Source organism: Schistocerca cancellata, chromosome 1 (assembly GCF_023864275.1).
Source record: "Schistocerca cancellata isolate TAMUIC-IGC-003103 chromosome 1, iqSchCanc2.1, whole genome shotgun sequence".
Lineage (NCBI taxonomy): Eukaryota > Metazoa > Arthropoda > Insecta > Orthoptera > Acrididae > Schistocerca > Schistocerca cancellata.
Genome location: NC_064626.1, coordinates 171,907,140 through 171,928,571, shown reverse-complemented (window position 1 = coordinate 171,928,571; position 21,432 = coordinate 171,907,140). Strand labels below are relative to the sequence as shown.

Genomic DNA, 21,432 nt, shown 5'->3' with positions numbered 1-21,432 from the left:
ACCTCAGACATCTCAACAGAAACCTGAATCGGTTTTCACTTTGCATAAATAACATGATTGAAGTCTGTTTCCCTAAGAGTTATCTTCCTAGAACATCTCAAAGATCCACATAGATATAACAAACCAATGAAAGCTCTGATCTCTATCGCATCTGTTTCTTTAGCATCACTTTCCCTAGAGAAGTTACCACGAACTTAATTGATGTATATATTAGTGCATGTTGCGATAATACTTATTATGTTTTCATCCAAGAACAAATTCAGAATTTCTGTTTCTGTCTTTTTTATACAAGCTTTGATTTTTTTGGTCCAGGTAAATACATGATAAAATTACGAGTTATGCTTCTAACACTGATAGGATATTTACTTTTCCTCCGTTTAGTTATTCCACCTTTCCCTAAAAAAATGCATCCTCTTGAGTTACTTCTTCCTGCGATTCATATTCATCATTTTCTGACACTTCTTGTTCTGTTCTGAATCATGACCGCTTTCATGAACACAGTCCTCAAGCCTGGTCCACACGCAACGATCTGTCTGCGCAGACATCGGCGCAAATGTCTGTACACGCAAAAGATCGCTGCAAATGTGGTGTGTGCACACGACACAAACCCCAATCTACTACTCGCCTGCCATCTGTCGGTATAGAAAAGAAATAGCAGTGGCAAACGACTACGCTCCCCGTAAACGTCAAAAATTTAATTCAGTTATTTTGAAATATAGAAATCGAGGAAGTTCTGTTGTGGTTTGTGTTCGCAGCTTCGCAACTTGTGCTGCAAAAAACATCCAGACCAACCGCAGGAAACAGAGAAAGCGGTCAAAATGGTGTAGACAGTGGCTGCTAAAGCGAAAGCAGTTTTCTCACGTAAATTTACTGCGAGAGTTGCAGAGCGAACCTAACGACTGGTGAAATTATTTGCGAATGGATGTCGAAACTTATAATTATCTCTTAAAGCTTATAACCCCTCATATTATGAGACAAAATACTTGTATAGAGAAGGGCAATTTCTCCTTATGAACGGCAGGCGGTAACATTAAGATTCCTAGCAACAGGAAGGAGCTACAAGGATTTGGAATTTTCAACTGGAATATCGAAACAAGAGTTGAGTGAAATAATACCCGCAATTTTTCAATTAGAACATTGTATGCTGCTGTCTTTTTGTCTCTGTCATTATATTCTTTACTTTAATCTTCCACAAACATGGGTGGTTTCTATATATTTCAATGAACTCACAAACTCTCGAGAACACTGACGAGTATCAGCCATTTTAATGCCGTGTGCGCACAAATACAAACACTAGACTGAGCAAACAGCTGTTTCGCGCCAGATTTGCGGCGATCTCCTGTCCACACGCTCCAACTTGTCTGCGCAGACGTGGTTTGAAATCACAGATTTGAGAGGTTTCGCTCAAACCTCCAACTCCAACTTCCAGGTTTGCACACACCTCAGGTTGGTGCAAATCTTCTGCCCACACGCAACGATCTGTCTGCGCAGATGTGATGTGGGCAGACAGATTGTTGCGTGTGGACGGGACCTTAGTCTCTTGAGTCAGCGCTATCACTGTGAGGATCTTCATCACTCAGCTCATTGAACCATTCCAACCATACATTAGGATCTCTGCTAAACTCTGTCCGAGGTTTTTTGCCTTTGACATTTCTTCCACAATTTAGAAATAAAGAGACTACTAGGTAACATGGAAGGTAACTGCAATCAGTTTCAATACGTCTAAATTTACACACATGAAAGATCGATTGAATCTAGGAAAGCAATAGGTAATACAGACTTACTTTGCTTCAGATTGTGGCAGCAGATGACTAGTGTCCTCCAGACTATAATAATGATTCATAAACAATGTATCTTTGGTAACTGAAAGCCAACAATGAATGGAGCTAACAGCCGGAGAGTTGACAGAAAGATAGTGAAAATGGCGCGAACTCAATCCTGCCCTGTCAGACAAAATTGACCGGGGAAGTCATGTGGATGATGAGTGTCATCCGCGCGAGCAATGGAGGGTTAATTTGCGAATAAATGGATTTATTACCATCTTTGTAGGTTCTGGATGCCTCGGAAAACTCAGAATCATTATTTTGAGAATATACAGGTCCCTTACGATTCAAAATTTCGCGATTTCTATTTGTTAATTTTTTTTGAAAATAAATAGCGGGATTGTGTAATATGTCATCTGGGTTTGAAAACTGTTGTTCAGCTGTGGAGTCACCGAAGTTGTACTTTCGTCACAGGTATGGTTGCTTTCTGATTCAATCTCTTTTCGTAAATCGGTAGAAACCTGAAATTGGTGTAGAACACGAACATTCAGAAATTGCCGCAATTTGTGATCGACGCAACTTGTCATGAGAAGATTTATTATTTGATTGCTATCCAGTTCTAAGCAAAGAAGGGAAAGCAGAAAGGTGGAAGGAGTATATAGAGGGTCTATACAAGGGCGATGTACTTGAGGACAATGTTATGGAAACGGAAGAGGATGTAGATGAAGATGAAATGGGAGATATCATGCTGCGTGAAGAGTGCACTGCAGACATTATCGTTCAATGTTTTCGAAATAAATTTGTTTTCGGTAATAAATATTGGTTATCGTTTGGTGACCCGATAGGAACTACAGGCCCTTATTGATAGCGGGTCCCTGGTCATGTGCCCAGAGTGACCTGTGGGAAAGAGGGGCCTGACTAGGACATAGATGACTTCCGATCTCATCTCACACATATCCTATTAGGGATGCGCCTTCTTGGCCTTGGGAGTACCTCAGCATCATGCAGATAGTTCATAGAGCCACGTGCCATATGTGGACGAGCATTTCCAGTTGAATTATAGCATGGTAATACTGTCACACGAGAGGTAACACAAGGACGTAGAAATCCATTATGAATCATTGTGCCATCCAGATTTCCCTTAGTCATTGCCAGTTGTGAGCTAAAGCCATATGCGACGGCTCCCCATATCATGATGCCACGAGTAACATTACAGCACCTTCCCAAAGCATTGGAAGAATGAGACCATTTCCCAGGTTGCTACCATACTTGTTGATGATAGTCATTTGGAGTAGTGCAGAAATACGATTCATTGCTGAACAAAATGTCACTTCATTCAACAGCAGTATTTGCTTCCCAGTCATGGCACCACTCCAGATGGCGCCATTTGTGTTGTGGTGTTGATGGCACAATAAGCATTTCCTAGTCCAGCTGCTGCTACTCTTCGACCAATGGTGTGGAATGACACAAAATGTTGCAAATATGCCATTACTTATTCTCAGATGGCAGGTACAGGTGTGAAGGGGCTACGTGCCTGGTGTATAATATAGCAATCCTCCATGTTGTGGCAAAATGTAGTATAATGGAAACTTTAGGATGAGTATGCCTGTCCTCACGTTCCTATGTAGTCCAACATCGGGTCACAGTCGCTTCTAAATGCCCCAAAAAATCTGGATATTCTACAATTCGATCAGGCAGTCAAATGAAGACCCCCCCCCCTTCAAACTGTATTAGACGCTGATCATGCTGCCTCCCATGTGAATTTGGATTCTCTGCATCCTTCTCAGTGGTCACTCAACATCCTATCATGCTCCTTATACAGGAAGAGTCACCTAACATTACCGCTGGATATATTTCGTAAACCACATCAAATACTGACGAATCGATTCCACAGACCAAACGTGAGGAGAGGGGCTAGTGTAACTGGTTAATACAAACCATAAAAAAATGCTCCGAAGTATGTTTTTTAACACAAACCTACGTTTTTAAAATGGAATCCCATTAGTTTTGTTAGCACATCTAAACATATAAACAAATACGTAATCAGTGCCGTTTGTTGCATTGTAAAATGTTAATTACATCCGGAGATATTGTAACCTAAAGTTGACGTTTGAGTACCACTCCTCCGCTGTTCGATCGTATGTATCGGAGAGCACCGAATTACGTAGGGATCCAAAGGGAACGGTGATGGACCTTGGGTACAGAAGAGACTGGAACAGCACATTACGTCCACATGCTAACACCTTTTTATTGGTCTTTTTCACTGACGCACATGTACATTACCATGAGGGGTGAGGTACACGTACACACGTGGTTTCCGTTTTCAATTACGGAGTGGAATAGAGTGTGTCCTGACATGTCAGGCCAATAGATGTTCAATGTGGTGGCCATCATTTGCTGCACACAATTGCAATCTCTGGCGTAATGAATGTCGTACACGCCACAGTACATCTGGTGTAATGTCGCCGCAGGTTGCCACAATACGTTGTTTCGTATCCTCTGGGGTTGTAGGCACATCACGGTACACATTCTCCTTTAACGTACCCCACGGAAAGAAGTCCAGAGGTGTAAGATCAGGAGAACGGGATGGCCAATTTATGCGTCCTCCACGTCCTATGAAACGCCCGTCGAACATCCTGTCAAGGGTCAGCCTAGTGTTAATTGCGGAATGTGCAGGTGCACCATCATGCTGATACCACATACGTCGACGCGTTTCCAGTGGGACATTTTCGAGCAACGTTGGTAGATCATTCTGTAGAAACGCGATGTATGTTGCAGCTGTTTGGGCCCCTGCAATGAAGTGAGGACCAATGAGGTGGTCGCCAATGATTCCGCACCATACATTTACAGTCCACGGTCGCTGTCGCTCTACCTGTTTGAGCCAGCGAGGATTGTCCATGGACCAGTAATGCATGTTCCGTAGATTCACTGCCCCGTGGTTTGTGAAACCCGCTTCATCAGTAAACAGGTAGAACTGCAACGCATGCCCATTGACAGAATTGCACTCGATGATTAAAGTCATCACCATGTAATTGCTGATGTAGCGACACATGAAACGGGTGAAAGCGGTGACGATGCAGTATGCGCATGACACTACTTTGACTCAGTCCACCGGCTCTCGCAATGTCCCGTGTACTCATGTGTGGGTTCATGGCAACAGCAGCTAACACATCAACTGCACCCGCTTCTCCTGTGACGGGCCTGTTACGGACCCGTTTGCGTGCTACGACCATATACCTGTTGCATACAGTTGGCGGTAGATGTTTTGCAATGTGCGGCACGTTGGATGCTCTCTGTCCGGGTACCGTTCTGCATGCACCCTGCAGGCTTCAGCTGCATTTCGTCGACACTCGCCATAGATGAGTATCATCTCCACCTTTTCAGAGTTCGAATACACCATGGTCACAGTTCCTACAACATTACACTATCACAGACATCTGGTAACACGGTGTACTACAGTTGGTCTGCGTGCGGAGACGAATGCAGAATAACAATAGCAGCAAGCGCTACTTGCGGACACTGCGACAGCTAGACCAAACCACAACAGTGCACTACAGCCACACTCGTAAAAACGGTCGTCGTCATAAACATGTTCCTGCAGATGCTGCTCGCCGACCGTGGTCCGTGTTTGTTACAACACGCAACTGAACGTCGGAGGTTTCAAGCGTCAACTTTAGGTTACAATATCTCCGGATGTAATTAACATTTTACAATGCAACAAACGGCACTGATTACGTATTTGTTTATATGTTCAGATGTGCTAACAAAATGAACGTGGATCCATTTTAAAAAACGTAGGTTTGTGTTAAAAAACATACTTCCGTGCATTTTTGTATGGTTTGTATTAAACAGTTACACTAGCCCCTCTCCTCATGTTCGGTCTGTGGAATCGGTTCGCCAGTATTTGATGTGGTTTACGAAATATATCCAGCGGTAACGTTAGGTGACTCACCCTGTATATCCTACCAGGCCTGGTAACAACAGTAAACATGAATCAAGTAATGTATTTGGGTGCACAGAGAACTGAACCCTAATCATTTACATGCTTGCTGATGGTGTGTACATATACAAAGTAATATTGACATCCGACCATGTCTTCTGGGCTTTCACTTTTTTTTCATCAGATAGTGATGAGGGATCCTGTGTCTCTGCAATTTGTTAATTTGTTTCAAGTGTTTTATCACTCTCATAAGATGCAACTTGCTTTTCACATGCAATACTACATTATACCACCACTCTTCCAAATACCTTCCTGAAATTAAGAATTACAGTTTTGAAGTGATCTGCTGAATAAGCATCCATGTTATTCTTATGATAATTGATACTAAGTGACTCAGATGACAGACTGTTACAAATTTGTTAGACAAATAGTACAAGTCAAACTCACCTGCTTATCCCTTGAAATGAAATCACCGGTCAGTCAAAGAAGGCCCCATTCTATTAACCACAGAGCAGAACAGTTCTCTGATGTCAAAAAATATGTAAGAAGGTTAGTCAGGAAGTTTTTATTACCACACTGAAAAAATGAAGATGTGACCAAAAAACTTAGTGATGATGTTAGTCCATCTCCATATATTCATCCATCAATGCTACAAATGTTTTCCGAGTAACTGATGAAATTGTGGAGACCTTAGTTGTAGACACATGTACTTTGTTTAACTTTTCAGTAAACCTTCCATCTTGTCATCATTTTAGAAGCACCTTTCAGGCTATGGTATCTTCACCTGAGGAAAGAGGATGATGCCACTGGGTGACATCAGGAGAATACAAGGATCAAGGCAAAATTTGCAATTGAAAGAAGCAGCATATATGTCTTTATCCTCTGCAGAATTGTTTTGAATGAGAGCAATTTGCAGCCTAACACAAGCCAAACCTTTATTTGCAAGTAACAGAATATAATAACAGTCTCAGGTTGCCCTAAAGAAGACAGTGCATCATGCTGTTAAAATATCACGTAAGAACGACATGGACAACAGGCAGAAAACTGGATGATCCAACATTTCAGAAACAAAAAAATTACAACAAAATTGGATTATCCAACATATCAGAAACAAAAAAATTTACAACAACTCATATCTCACAAATCACATTTCCTACATCCTCCGCAACCTTGTCAACTTCCTGGGCAGTGACCATATGAACCAAATGTATCTGCTGTTCTTCTGGTGTGCACACTATTATCATCGTTTTTTTATTGTGTCTTTCCTGTACACATCTTTCCATTTTTCTGCTTCTACAGACATGTGATGTGCTTTGGCCCTCTTGAATAGAAGCCATGTTGGAAGTCAATTCACCTTGCAGATGTGCCTCAAATTTCATGAAAGCTCCTAAGCTCCATGAGATATTTCTTGGTCCATATTTTCTAGAAGTCATCTGCTAGTTGCCACCTAGTTTAAATTCTTTGGTCAGATTGTGTGCAACAGTAGTTCCTGGTTAAGTTGGCACATTTAATAATCCTTCACCAAGCAGAAAGCTTGCTGGTGTCTCCCTTGGAGAGATAGTTCTGCATATTGATCATCCCAACACTTTCCATAGGCATTGCTTTGTGTCTGTTATCCTCTCCCGCCATTCTCCCCACCAATATGCCCATGGTGCAATGAACTTCCAAGTAATTCTGTTTTTGGTGGGGAAACAATCTATCTCTGAGGTGTTCAGTGAGCACCATAGTCCCAACAATTCTGCATTGATGGAGTAAAGGCCTTTGTGTTGTTGGTGTAGACGGTGTATGGCAATCTATGTCTACAGGCAAATCTCTGTAAAGCCATAAAAATGTTTTAGGACTAATATTGGAGCATAGTTCAAAATGTATTGCTTGAATGGTCTCATTCAGTCTGTAGGGGAGAAGGGGGAGCTTCAGTTTTTTTGTCCTCTTGGAGTCTTCATGTATTGCATTGTCGATATGTATGCAGGATGTTTTTAACGGATTAATGACATTTCAGTATCCAACATTCTTTTCAAACTTTGGAAAACACAGTTGAGACTCCAAGATGATAATCAATATGTTTCTGAAAAATGAGGAATCTTGTAAAGCAATGTGATGCACAAAGGAGTATTGGATGTGGTTGCTAACTGGTGAGGTCTTGAAAATGTAATCTACCTCCCAAACGAAGGGATATGCCTTCACTGAATGGATGAAAGTGTCCAATTTTAGAATCTTGTGGTATTAGCTTACATTTCTGGAGTGCATGGACTTCCTGCATGAAACACTGGCATTTGAATATTTTGATACAGTAATGTGTGTATGTGAGTGTGACTGCCGTCAACTCTTCAGGGAGTTTATCTATGTGATGACTCTTATGTGCAAAGTGAAGGATCCAGCAGGTTGTATGAAGTGATCAAGAGTAGGAACTGTATTTGGAAGTATCTATGATGCTGCCATCACATGTTTTACAGTCCTTCTGCCTTCCGAGAGGTCAAGATGCATATTTGGAATACCACACAGCCAAAAATTTTCTAAGTGTGCAAGTGGCATAACCTGAGTACTAGGAAGTGCATCAGAGGTGGCAGCAGTATTCTCTATAAGCTACCAGTTGAACTGTATATCACTGGATACAATTTCTATCACCTAAGAATGAAGCTGAAAAAGCATTTGGCTCATGATAGGCAATTCATCTCTTACAAGAAGCCTGCAAAGAGCATGATTTTGTGTATGCTGCAAATGAAGGTTTGGTAAAACATCATGCTGCAGATCAAACATTAGCCAGTACAGCCAAGAAAATTTGCAAAAGAAAGAACATAGCTATAGGTCAATTTATTGCGGGATTTGCAGTTGATAAAGCAATGTGTGCTAAACTTAAATTGGGTGCTGGAACAAATTTCAAACAAATTAGGATCACATCTCATAATACACTAAAGAAGAAGAAGAAGAAGAAGAAGAAAAAGCTGTAGGATATTTGAAAAATTGCATCCAATCAGCAATGTCGGTGGCAAAAAGAGCCTTGAAGCAGAAAGGAGTAAGAATAAGAACTGTGTTAAAATGTGTAGGGTTCTGACAATACCAAAGACATCTGGTGAAACTATCTCATTTCTAATTCCAGTGCTTATGGGGCTCTCAACAAGTGGTTCACTAATTGGTTGGAGGAGCTGTTGCCTGAACAATAAAGAACACGCAGAATGCAGAGGAGCAACTACAGCATAATATGATCAAGAAGCATAATATGATGATAGAGGCAACTGCTATTGGCAAAGGACTTTATTTAAAACCATACAGAAAAGAACTTAGTATATAAAAGAGTTCCCCTACGTATACTACTGGAAAGACTGGAGGAGGAGGAGGAGGAGATTAGTGTTTAACGTCCCGTCAACAACGAGGTCATTAGAGACGGAGCGCATGCTCGGGTGAGGGAAGTTTGGGGAAGGAAATCGGCCGTGCCCTTTCAAAGGACCATCCCGGCATTTGCCTGAAGTGATTTAGGGAAATCATGGAAAACCTAAATCAGGATGGCCGGAGATGGGATTGAACCGTTGTCCTCCCGAATGCGAGACCAGTGCGCTAACCACTGCGCCACCTCGCTCGGTGGAAAGACTGTGTACCAATGACGATTTTCTTAAATTTGTCAAGAGGCTCAGAACTCCAAGATTTCATGAAGTGTTCATGCAGAATACATTGGAATAGACAATGTAGAAATGCAAGGAATGTGGGAACATAAGTTTAAATGTTTCAGGAGGATCTGAAATGCACTAGGGTTTGTGTGCTGAAACAACATGGAGTCACTTGTTGTACTTTGAATCATATTGGATTTAGTGGCTGCCAGACAACTTGCACCATTACTTTACCAGTGACCATCTGTTCTGCAATTTTTGACATTATCAAGTTATCATTTATGTCTAATGTTTCTCCTGCCAATTGTATCAGTATAAAAACAAGCAGCATGCACATCCCTATGTTGGCTGAGGTTCAGCTGTGATGATGTACACACTGATTTCAAAAGAACTTTCATCTCTATAATTAAGTGTGAGTTCCCTTCCCCCCCCCCCCCCCCCCCCTCCTCTCTCCCTGTCCTCTCCCCAAAAAAAGAACTTTCATCTCTAAAATTAACTGTGAGTTCCCTCCCCCCCCCCCCCCCCCCTCCCCCTGTCCTCTCCCAAACAGATCCCAGCAAGCAGGAATGGAATACTGCACTGATCGATCTGGAAACATATAATAGCATTCCTAATATCATTGAGGTGGACAACAAACTTCATCTAGGAATGGGAAAGTTGTGGAAGTACCTCCTGGCTTGTTCAGTATTGATACTTTAACTGCAATTGTAAAATGATCTGCAAATGATTTGAATAACGTGAAAGTGTTGATACATTTCAAACAGAGACAAAAGCGAAAAAACAGACAACAGACTTTAGCCAGCAAGGCTTAATATAGTTGGCATTGGGTCTAGAGCAGCCAGGTTTTGGTGAAAAACACCAAGAAAGTTTGACTCAGATAAGTCAGCAGCCATCTTCCTGGTAGTATGATCCATGTTGAGTGTAACAGCACAATGACTTTGTATCTCAATGACTGATTAATACACATAATCTACAGGTTCTTCCCCACTGTGGAGGCAGGATGAAAATTTTGAGCTGCCAAACAGCCCACCATACTTCCCAGTGACTGTCTTGAATTGAACTTTGTTGACCAGGATTGGAATCTAGTTGATTTTCAAGGATAGAAAATTGTGGTATATCTTCATGTGAAGCACAACAGCGTTATGGGTGTAATGCATAAAACTAACAACACTTACAAGTAAGTACCTCATTCTGCAACAGGACAATTTGATAACACATCAGAATTACAAGTTCTTTGAATCAGCGGGACTGAAAGCTCATAATGATGTGACCTGATGTAACATCACCAGTTCAGTATGACAAATAACTTGCTTGTCATAAATATGTTTTCCACAGACCTTCCACTTTTGTGACACTTAATACTAACGGCGAGTTTTCATTCAGAAGTAAGATGTTTTGACAATTCTGAGCAGCAGTGTCCTATACTTGGAAGGAACATTTATAAAAAATAAGTGTTTGAGCATAAACATTGCAACTTTCATGTAGTGTGTTCACCTTACTGTTTCAAGAAATGCAATATGAACTTAATAACATTGAGGTCAACCACATGAGACACACCAGTACTCAAAACATATAAATCTGCATCAATTTTGGACCTGAATGCTCTACAAAACATGGGATGGTTCATAGACAGATTGATAAATAATTAATTTCGTATTTGCGTCCCTTACAAAATGTTTTTCGTGTTCTTTGGGGATAATAAACAAATCATTATGAACGCCAAACAGGCACTGATTCTTGTTTGAAGTACCACAGACAAAAATACGTACATTCAAGAAATTCAAGCAGCAGGAATAAAATTGTGTTTGATAAATTGTGAAAAGTGCTCCACTTATCCATATCAGATGAGAAGCATCTGAAAGTTTTACAAATACTGAATTTTAGAATTCTGCTATCACTAAGTTTCCATTCATGGGAACTCTATGAGTATCCAGTTCTACTGATGACATCCAGACAGACTTGGTCAGTAAAAATATTAGGTCAACAAGAAACATCTCTATTAATTATTCTGGCACTGAAGACAGATGGGAGAAGGAATGTGCAGAAGGACTGCAGCGTATTTGACAAATGTAAACTAACCAGTGCAAGAGTGTTCCTGAATTCTGCATATTATTCATACAATAATCTACAACTTGACTGGAACTATTAAAAATACTGGTTTACCATAGGAAATGTAACCAAGGTTTCACTCTTTTTACTATGATGGTGATGAATTTGGATGCAAGCTCAGCCCACAGAAGTTTACAGAATTTTCACCTATTGTCATGACTGAATGTTCAAAGGAAAACAAGAGTACAAAAATAGGGACTGGTAGAAATCTGCACCAAATCTGAATCATTATATAATTTCCTTCCAAGCACCTCACCATCATACAGATTAGTATAAATGTGGAGATGCTGCTTCACACCTGAGGTATTCCACAATGGCCCCTCACACTGCAAACATCATTATGTGCATGGCTTCTAAGATAAGTGTGGACAATGTGTGTTTAAAGATGTTGCACTTGTTGCATTCACCAACCCTTGACAAGTGTTTACGATGCCCTCTGCTATCGGTGCTTCACCCAAACCATTACAACAGTACAGAGTGTTAAGGCCTGATGGACAGCATTATGGTTGATGCCCTCTGCTATCGGTGCTTCACCCAAACCATTACAACAGTACAGAGTGTTAAGGCCTGATGGACAGCATTATGGTTGATTCGCTTTGACCACAAAAAGCGATGGGATGATGAGGGAATGCAGTTTGAAGAAATGACAACATCAATCCAAATCTATGATCATAAAGACAGCATCATTTATGTCAAAGACCATGAAAAGTGTCATTTATTTATATATTTTAATCCAATGTCAACTGATTACAAAAAAAGTTTCTTTTTGTTCCAGTCTTCTGGATAAGTCAGAGCCTTACTTACTAGAGTTACATATTACTGCCTGGAATTATTATCTTGACAACTTTTTCTAAATTTAGTTGAGAGGACGATGTTATGTAAATGGACTAAACACAAAAACAATTTGCTATTGCAATACATAGATTAAGGAATTTACAGTTTGTGAGACAGTTTAAGATCTGAGATTCAAATATTTTTATCATATGAGTGTACTAAATCTAGAAACTCATCTATTGAATACACAGGATTGTTTAGGAGCCATAATTTCAATTAGTTCTATAATGGGCAATTTGGAGGTATTAGGATGGAATCACTTCAGCAGTTTTATACCTGCATAGTGAGGGCTTTTCTCATAAAGTGTTGTTATATGAGAGATGTTGCGGGGTCTCTCTCTACCTCTAGTTTGTGATCGTGTATTTCTTTATTAAGTGTTTTGGTACTGTTTACTGCTGCAATGATTACCGTATTTACTCGAATCTAAGCCGCACTTTTTTTCCGGTTTTTGTAATCCAAAAAACCGCCTGCGGCTTAGAATCGAGTGCAAAGCAAGCGGAAGTTCTGAAAAATGTTGATAGGTGCCGCCACAACTAACTTCTGCCGTCGAATGTATGTAGCGCTACACAGGCATCCTTTGTAGGCACAAAGATAAATACTGGCGCCAAAACCTCTGCGTCAGTAAATAAAATTAAAAAAAAAAAAATTGGAAGACGAGCATTTTTCTCCGCCCGAGTTTCGACCACTGCATTTTCATACATTATCCAACGAAGTAAATACAAATTCCGTATTGTTCATCTTCGAATTTCAATGTACTATGAAAATCCGACTGGTAATACTGGGATTTTTGTCAATATGGCCAACTCTACGTTCTGAATTTTTTACTACCTGTGAGAAGAGATGGTTGCTAATAGGAACCTGATGAAATGTGAATCACATGCAGTATTCTCTTCACCACAAGAATAATATGAATATAAACATTTTGCCATGTATTCTTTCGTGTTTGCTTCTATCTCATTTAAATCCTGTCTGCCAAATAAACTACGAAACTAGAGTGAGACAACAGCAAACGCGGAAGAATATATGTATCGTGTCATGTTTATATTCGTATTACTCTTATGCCTAATAGTGATACAGTCAGAAATGAAGCACGGCAACTGACTAGATTTTTAAATCTAAGATGACTAATTTCTGTGCAGAATTTGATGTACTAAAGAAGCGGCCGCAAAGATTTTCAAACGGAGAAAAATTTTCGCCAAACTCTCGTTCAGAACATGTTATATCATACGCAGTCTATTATTTGGTTCTTGTTGATCATTATCAAAGAAAGCAGCAGTGTAAGTAACAACAAATAGCAGTCTCTTGCCATTGTTTCGCTAATGTGACGATTCCTCTCTTTTTTTAATTGTAGGCGGCGGTAGCGCGCACAAAAGCAAGCCATGCCGCGAGCAGCGACAGGCCGTAAACACGCACCATCAGAATGCGACAAACAATGCATGACACAGTATAGTAATGCATTTTCAGCTTAGAGTGACTGACGTAAACACCTATAACATTGAAAACGGCACTTGTCGGATCAAAGCAAAATAAGCAATCGATTCAAACCAGACGAAGCACGTGAAAAAGGAAGGGTATCCGTATAAATACGGACGGAGCGCCTGACGCATAGCAATGGCTACCTGGTAAAGCTTAACTGCTAAGCTTTCGACTCAAACCAAACTACTGTAGCTGTATCGTCATTCATTCGACCTAAATTGTGTCTCATATTACAATGGACCAACTTTGTTTCGATTTGGAGGTGCGGCCTAAAACTTTTCTCTCCCCTTGAATTTCGAATCTCAAATTTCAGGTGCGGCTTAGATTTGGGAATTCCCCCCCCCCCCCCCCCCCCCCCCCCCCTTATTTCGAGTCTCATATTTCAGGTGCGGCTTAGATTCGAGTGCGGCTTAGATTTGAGTAAATACGGTATCTTAAGTACATACAGGTTATGAACAGTTGTTGTTGTTGTGGTCTTTAGTCCTGAGACTGGTTTGATGCAGCTCTCCATGCTAATCTATCCAGTGCAAGCTTCTTCATCTCCCAGTACCTACTGCAACCTACATCCTTCTGTATCTGCTTAGTGTATTCATCTCTTGGTCTCCCTCTACGATTTTTACCCTCCAATACTAAATTGGTGATCCCTTGATGCCTCAGAACATGTCCTACCAACCGATCCCTTCTTCTAGTCAAGTTGTGCCACAAACTTCTCTTCTCCCCAATCCTATTCAATACCTCCTCATTAGTTATATGATCTACCCATCTAATCTTCAGCATTCTTCTGTAGCACCACATTTCGAAAGCTCCTATTCTCTTCTTGATCAAACTAGTTATCGTCCATGTTTCACTTCCATACATGGCTACACTCCATACAAATACTTTCAGAAAAGACTTCCTGACACTTAAATCTATACTTGATGTTAACAAATTTCTCTTCTTCAGAAACACTTTCCTTGCCATTACCAGTTTGCATTTTATATCCTCTCTACTTCGACCATCATCAGTTATTTTGCTCCCCAAATAAAAAACTCCTTTACTACTTTAAGCGTCTCATTTCCTAATCTAATTCCCTCAGCATCACCCAACTTAATTCGACTACATTCCATTATCCTCATTTTGCTGTTGTTGATGTTCATCTTATAACCTCCTTTCAAGACACTATCCATTCCGTTAAACTGCTCTTCTAAGTCCTTTGCTGTCTCTGACAGAATTACATTGTCATCGGCGAACCTCAAAGTTTTTATTTCTTCTCCATGGATTTTGATACCTACTCTGAACTTTTCCTTTGTTTCCTTCACTGCTTGCTCAATATACAGATTTAATAACATCGGGGATAGGCTACAACCCTGTCTCACTCTCTTCCCAACCACTGCTTCCCTTTCATGCCCCTCGACTCTTATAACTGCCATCTGGTTTCTGTACAAATTGTAAATAACCTTTCGCTCCCTGTATTTTACCCCTGCCATCTTCAGAATTTCAAAGAGAGTATTCTAGTCAACATTGTCAAAAGCTTTCTCTAAGTCTACAAATGCTAGAAACGTAGGTTTCCCTTTCCTTAATCTAGCATCTAAGATAAGTCGTAGGGTCTGTATTGCCTCACGTGTTCCAATATTTCTACGGAATCCAAACTGATCTTCCCCGAGGTCGGCTTCTACCAGTTTTTCCATTCGTCTGTAAAGAATTCATGTTAGTATTTTGCAGCAATGGCTTATTAAACTGATAGTTCGGTAATTTTCACATCTGTCAGCACCTGCTTTTTTTGGGATTAGAATTATTATATTCTTCTTGAAGTCTGAGGGTACTTCGCCTGTCTCACACATGTTGCTCACGAGATGGTAGAGTTTTGTCAGGACTGGCTGTCCCAAGGCCGTCAGTAGTTCTAATAGAATGTTGTCTACTCCCGGCGCCTTGCTTCGACTCTTTCAGTGCTCTGTCGAACTCTTCACGCAGTATCGTATCTCCTATTTCATCTTCATCTACATCCTCTTCCATTTCCATAATATTTTCCTCAAGTACATCGCCCTTGTATAGACTCTCTATATACTCCTTCCACCTTTCTGCTTTCCCTTCTTTGCTTAGAACTGTGTTTCCATCTGAGCTCTTGATATTCATACAAGCGGTTCTCTTTTCTCCAAAGGTCTCTTTAATTTTCCTGTAGGCAGTGTCTATCTTAGCCCTAGTGAGATAAGCCTCTATGTCCTTACATTTGTCCTCTAGCCATCCCTGCTTAGCCATTTTGCACTTCCTGTCGATCTCATTTTAGAGACGTTTGTATTCCTTTTTGCCTGCTTCATTTACTGCATTTTTATATTTTCTCCTTTCATAAATTAAATTCAATATTTCTTCTGTTACCCAAGGATTTCTACTAGCCATCGTCTTTCTACCTACTTGATCCTCTGCTGCCTTCACTACTTCATCTCTCAAAGCTACACATTCTTCTTCTACTGTATTTCTTTCCCCCATTCCTGTCAATTGTTCCCTTATGCTCTCCCTGAAACTCTGTACAACCTCTGGTTCTTTCAGTTTATCCAGGTCTCATCTCCTCAAATTCCCACCTTTTTGCAGTTTCTTCAGTTTTAATCTACAGGTCATAACCAATAGATTGTGGTCAGAGTCCATATCTGCCCCTGGAAATGTCTTACAATTGAAAACCTGGTTCCTAAATCTCTGTCTTACCATTATATAATCTATTTGAAACCTGTCAGTATCTCCAGGCTTCTTCCATGTATACAACCTTCTTTTATGATTCTTGAACCAAGTGTTAGCTATGATTAATTTGTGCTCTGTGCAAAATTCTACCAGGCGGCTTCCTCTTTCATTTCTTAGCCCCAGTCCATATTCACCTACTATGTTTCCTTCTCTCCCTTATCCTACTACCGAATTCCAGTCACCCATGACTATTAAATTTTCGTCTCCCTTCACTATCTGAATAGTTTCTTTTATTTCATCATACATTTCTTCAATTTCTTCATCATCTGCAGAGCTAGTTAGCACATAAACTTGTACTACTGCAGTAGGTGTGGGCTTCGTGTCTATCTTGGCCACAATAAGGCGTTCGCTATGCTGTTTGTAGTAGCTTACCTGCATTCCTATTTTTTTATTCATTATTAAACTGACTTCTGAATTACCCCTATTTGATTTTGTATTTATAACCCTGTATTCGCCTGACCAAAAGTCTTGTTCCTGCTGCCACTGAACTTCACTAATTCTATGAACAGTTAGTACTTTATATTCTTTAAACAAATTTCTGTAGGACTCCTTGCACATTTGTTTCCCATGATTCTAAGTGCCTTCTTTTGTAGGATAAGTACACTTTTCATATTACCTTTATTGCTGGATCCCCATACCTCTGTTTCATAGCTCAGATGGGATTCAAATAGTGCAAAATATATTTGCCTCAGAGTTACAAGAAGGTGTCAGTTTTCTTTGGGCATAAGTGGTAGTAGATAGCATTATGCAAATATCATTTACATGATCAGACCAGTTTAACTCTGCATCAAGTGTCAGGCCAAGAAATTTGGTCAAGTATTCTTTTTTAATGTATTCATTGCCCATTAAAATTAGGTTTTCATGAGTTTTTTGCCTCCCAAGATCAAATTCAATATAAAAGGATTTATTTGTATTTAATTTTAGTTCGTTTTCATTAAAATATTGCAGAATTATACCTGCTGCACTATTGGATTCCACTTCGAGCTGTGAATAGCTTGGATTGCAGCTTATTAATGTGGTATCATCTGCATATAAGATAGCTGTAGTGGAGTTTGTTATAGACTGAATATCAATAACATAAATAATTAAAAGAAGTGGTCCTAATATTGACCCCTGTTGAATACCAAAATTAATGTTAGCAGTGTTTGATTTGTATACTCCCTCTGTAGTGCTAATAGGCCAAACTGCTTCCTATTTGTCAAGTAGGACTAATCAGATTATGGGCTGTGCCTCGAATGCCATAGTTCCACAGTTTGTCCAGCAATATGGTCATATCAACACAGTCAAATGCTTTTTGAAAGTCTAGAAAGATACTACATATATGTTCTTTATTATCTATTGCTTGAGTGACATCTTCAGTTAAGTTGTAGAAATCACTTTTTTGCTTACCAGGAAGTTCCAAATTTTTATCTATATTACTTTCTTGATGATTTTGGATATTGTTGGAAGAATAGATATGGATTGAAAGTTTTCAACTAGATCTCTGTTTCCTTTTTTAAAAATAGGCACAACTCAAGCAATTTTCAACTCATTTGGAAATAGACCATCTTCCATACAAAAGTTGATAATTGCTGATAAAGGTGATGCAATTTTATGAATAAGTTTCTTATGAGTGTCCAGACTTAAGACCATCATATCTTGCTGCATGAGATTTCTTCAAGCTACTCACTATTTTAATTATTTCTTCTTGACTTGCTGGTGTCAAAAATATTGTTGCATGGCATCATGAAAAGTGCATGAACAAGGAATCTTGAAGAGTATAACTGTCCTGTGCCAACCTATTCAAAGACAGAGGAAAATGTATGGTGGCCACATAAGTGATTATATATGTGATTCAGAAAATGTACAAATACATTTTAGTTGGATTGTCAATAAATGATACTGTCTTTTTTAAAACTGTGTATTTTATTTATTCACAACCTCCAAGGGCCCCTTGTGGCTCTCTCTGTACACAGTAAATGGTCAATGTGAACTAAAATACACTCTTCATCTGGAGGGTGAACTTTGTTCATCATCACTGCTTTCATGCTTGACATATATGTCACAGCTCTTTTTATATACCAGTGTGAGTAACTGGCCTGGCTGCAGCATGCCATGACCAGTTCACAGCACAGTGCAGCATGACATGGCAAATGACAGCATAAAACTGCAGCATGCAACTGTGACCAAAGGTGACCATAGCTGAGATATTGGTGGTGCTCTGTAGATGACAGCCATAAAGTGCTGGCCAGCAACTGTGGCAATATCTCTCACACATGGGTGATTTTCTGCCGTTAATGTGGAGCTGGAAGGTGTCAGAAAAAATATACTTGTCTTTGATTGATGGATGAGCTGCATTCCACTGATGCCCATAAGTGATCTCAAAAATTATATAGGGCCAACCTCTTTGAAATAAAATACCATATTTAAGAACACTGATATGATAGCATCACTGCAGACAGGTACCAACCTGCCTTCGATACACATACACTTTCCAACATGCTTGCACAGAGATATGTATACTTGATTCCTATTGGATAAAATAAACAAAGGAATTGTTATTTAGTTTACTCTTTGATGCCTCAGTTCTATTACACAGATTGTTATGTGAGTGTCTGGTCTTTTTGTTTGTTTGTTTCAGATATTATTTCTTTACTTTGATTGCTAAGTTGTTTCTTCATAAATATTGTTAGTTGTCAAATAAGCCATTATTTCAGCCAAAATATTCTCGGTGGTCAAAACCTTGGAACCAACTATTAACTCTACTGAAATACTGCTGCCATGTCATGACTCTGATTAAGTACTGCATTACCATCTAAAACAATTGTTGCCATGCTAAGATATGGTCAAGATCGATATTACCAACTAAAAGTGGACCTTTATTAACTAACTGGTCTTGCTTTTTGATTCTAAACAATGTTAACTAACACACCAATGTTAATAAAAAAAATTTCACACTACCTAATCACTGAGTTTGAACTGCATAGAGAGTGTGCGAAATTGGTGTGCGCAATGACAATGTCCCTTACAAATATTTTCCATAATTTTACTTTGTCACTTTGTCCTTCCATGTTGTCACATTCTTGGATAAATGATGACTAACGGAAACCCTCAGCTGCTGGCAGGTGTTGTTGATATACCTCGATGTGGACAGTTGAAAATGTGTGCCCCCACCGGGACTCGAACCCGGGATCTCCTGCTTACATGGCAGACGCTCTATCCATCTGAGCCACCGAGGACACAGATGAATAGTGCGACTGCAGGGACTTATCCCTTGCACACTTCCCGTGAGACACACATTCCCACCTGTTCACAATTCTACAATTCTTATAGACATTTGTCCATCCACTCATTACTCGCACATGCTTTGGCAATTCCTGTAAGAGTTTGGGCAACCTGTGCACATTCGCACAGACGAAGGTCAATGGCTGTGTAACCTTTAACTATATATGTGAAGACAGTAACTGTTCTCGAAAGAACAGAATACTGTTGATGACCGTGGAGCTTTTCCCTGGAATAAATGATGACTAACTGAAACCCTCAGCTGCCGACAGGTGTTGTTGATATACCTCGATGTGAACAGTTGAAAATGTGTGCCCCGATTGGGACTCGAACCCGGGATCTCCTGCTTACATGGCAGACACTCTATCTGTCTATCAACTGTCCACATCGAGGTATTTCAACTACACCTGTCGGCAGCTGAGGGTTTCAGTTAGTCATCATTTATTCCAGGTAAAAGCTGCACGGTCATCAACAGTATTCTGTTCTTTCGAGAACAGTTACTGTCTTCACATACATTCTTGACTGACAATGCTGGTTTTAACAACCATAATCTTCTGTGATTTTTAATATCTTGCTTCCATATTTTTTGTTTTTTTCTGATGTGGATCTGGAAGTGGGAAGAAATTAGTACACTAGTTCCAATGTATTCAGCACATCCCAGCTCACCGTTGTTTGTGGTTGTGATGACAATTCTAAACTCAAATTCTGGTATCCATTTTATGTGCTATCAGACAATTTAGTAGCGTACGAATGTTGCATGTACTGCAAATGTTTGTGATAAAGGCCTATGTAGATTCTGTTGCAACACTGCCACTACAAAATCTGACAGACTGATCCACCTAGTTTTAGCTATGTCCATTACATAAAATCACCATAATGAACATTATAAACTACATCATTAATTCTCTAAAATTCAACATTTACAATTAACGTTTTACATATCTGGATAAGTTGATCTTGATGTAGATTTCAGTATTCAATAATTAGATTATTTAGAGACAGTAGCTTTTGTAAATATGTTGTTTCAATTGGGCTAATAATGAATTAAAAGAATTATTTAATAACTGTTGCATTAAGAAGGTTTTAATATTCCTAACATGTTCTCAATGTAATAAAACTGAAAGCTTCAAATACTATTGAATTTATAATGAAAAAAAAAAAAAAACAGTTACATTCCATAGTTGTCGTATTGTACACAGAAATTCACATGTAATGCAGATAATCAATGGTAATGAAGCTTTTGTGTATCTTGCGAATAGCCAATATGTGGTTCCATAGTTTGCAGTTTACATGCGTTGTCCTATTCTGACACTCTATATCCCACCTAAAATGCACAATACACAATCGTTACGAAAATATTCTCACACTTGAATGTGAGATTTATTCAAGACACAGATAGATGGGGTACATAAATTCCATCCCAGAGTGAGTGGTGGCATCAGGAAGGGCATCCAGCCACCAGTGTCACCAATACTGCCAAAGCCCGCATAGTAATGCTGACCCCGTAGAGAAATGGAAACAGGAAAGGAAGAAGTAGTTTTACCAGCAGATATTATTTTTCAAAGGAACTTCCCTCAGTGGCATATGTTTTTTAATGATATCTGACGGTTGTGTTCCGGAATGCACTGAGGTGCCAAAAGTCATGGAATAGTGATATACACATTTACAGATGGTGGTAACATCATGTACACAAGATATAAAAGGGCAGTGCATTGGTGGTGCTGCCATTTGTGCTCAG

At 39.7% G+C, this 21,432-nt stretch overlaps 1 non-coding gene across 1 annotated transcript; it reads right to left on the bottom strand.

The window, feature by feature from the left end:
• Window positions 1-19,577: 19,577 nt before the first annotated feature.
• On the bottom strand, window positions 19,578-19,652 carry Trnat-ugu (transfer RNA threonine (anticodon UGU)). The gene has a single exon. It is a non-coding gene; the product is annotated as a tRNA-Thr (tRNA).
• Window positions 19,653-21,432: the final 1,780 nt, after the last annotated feature.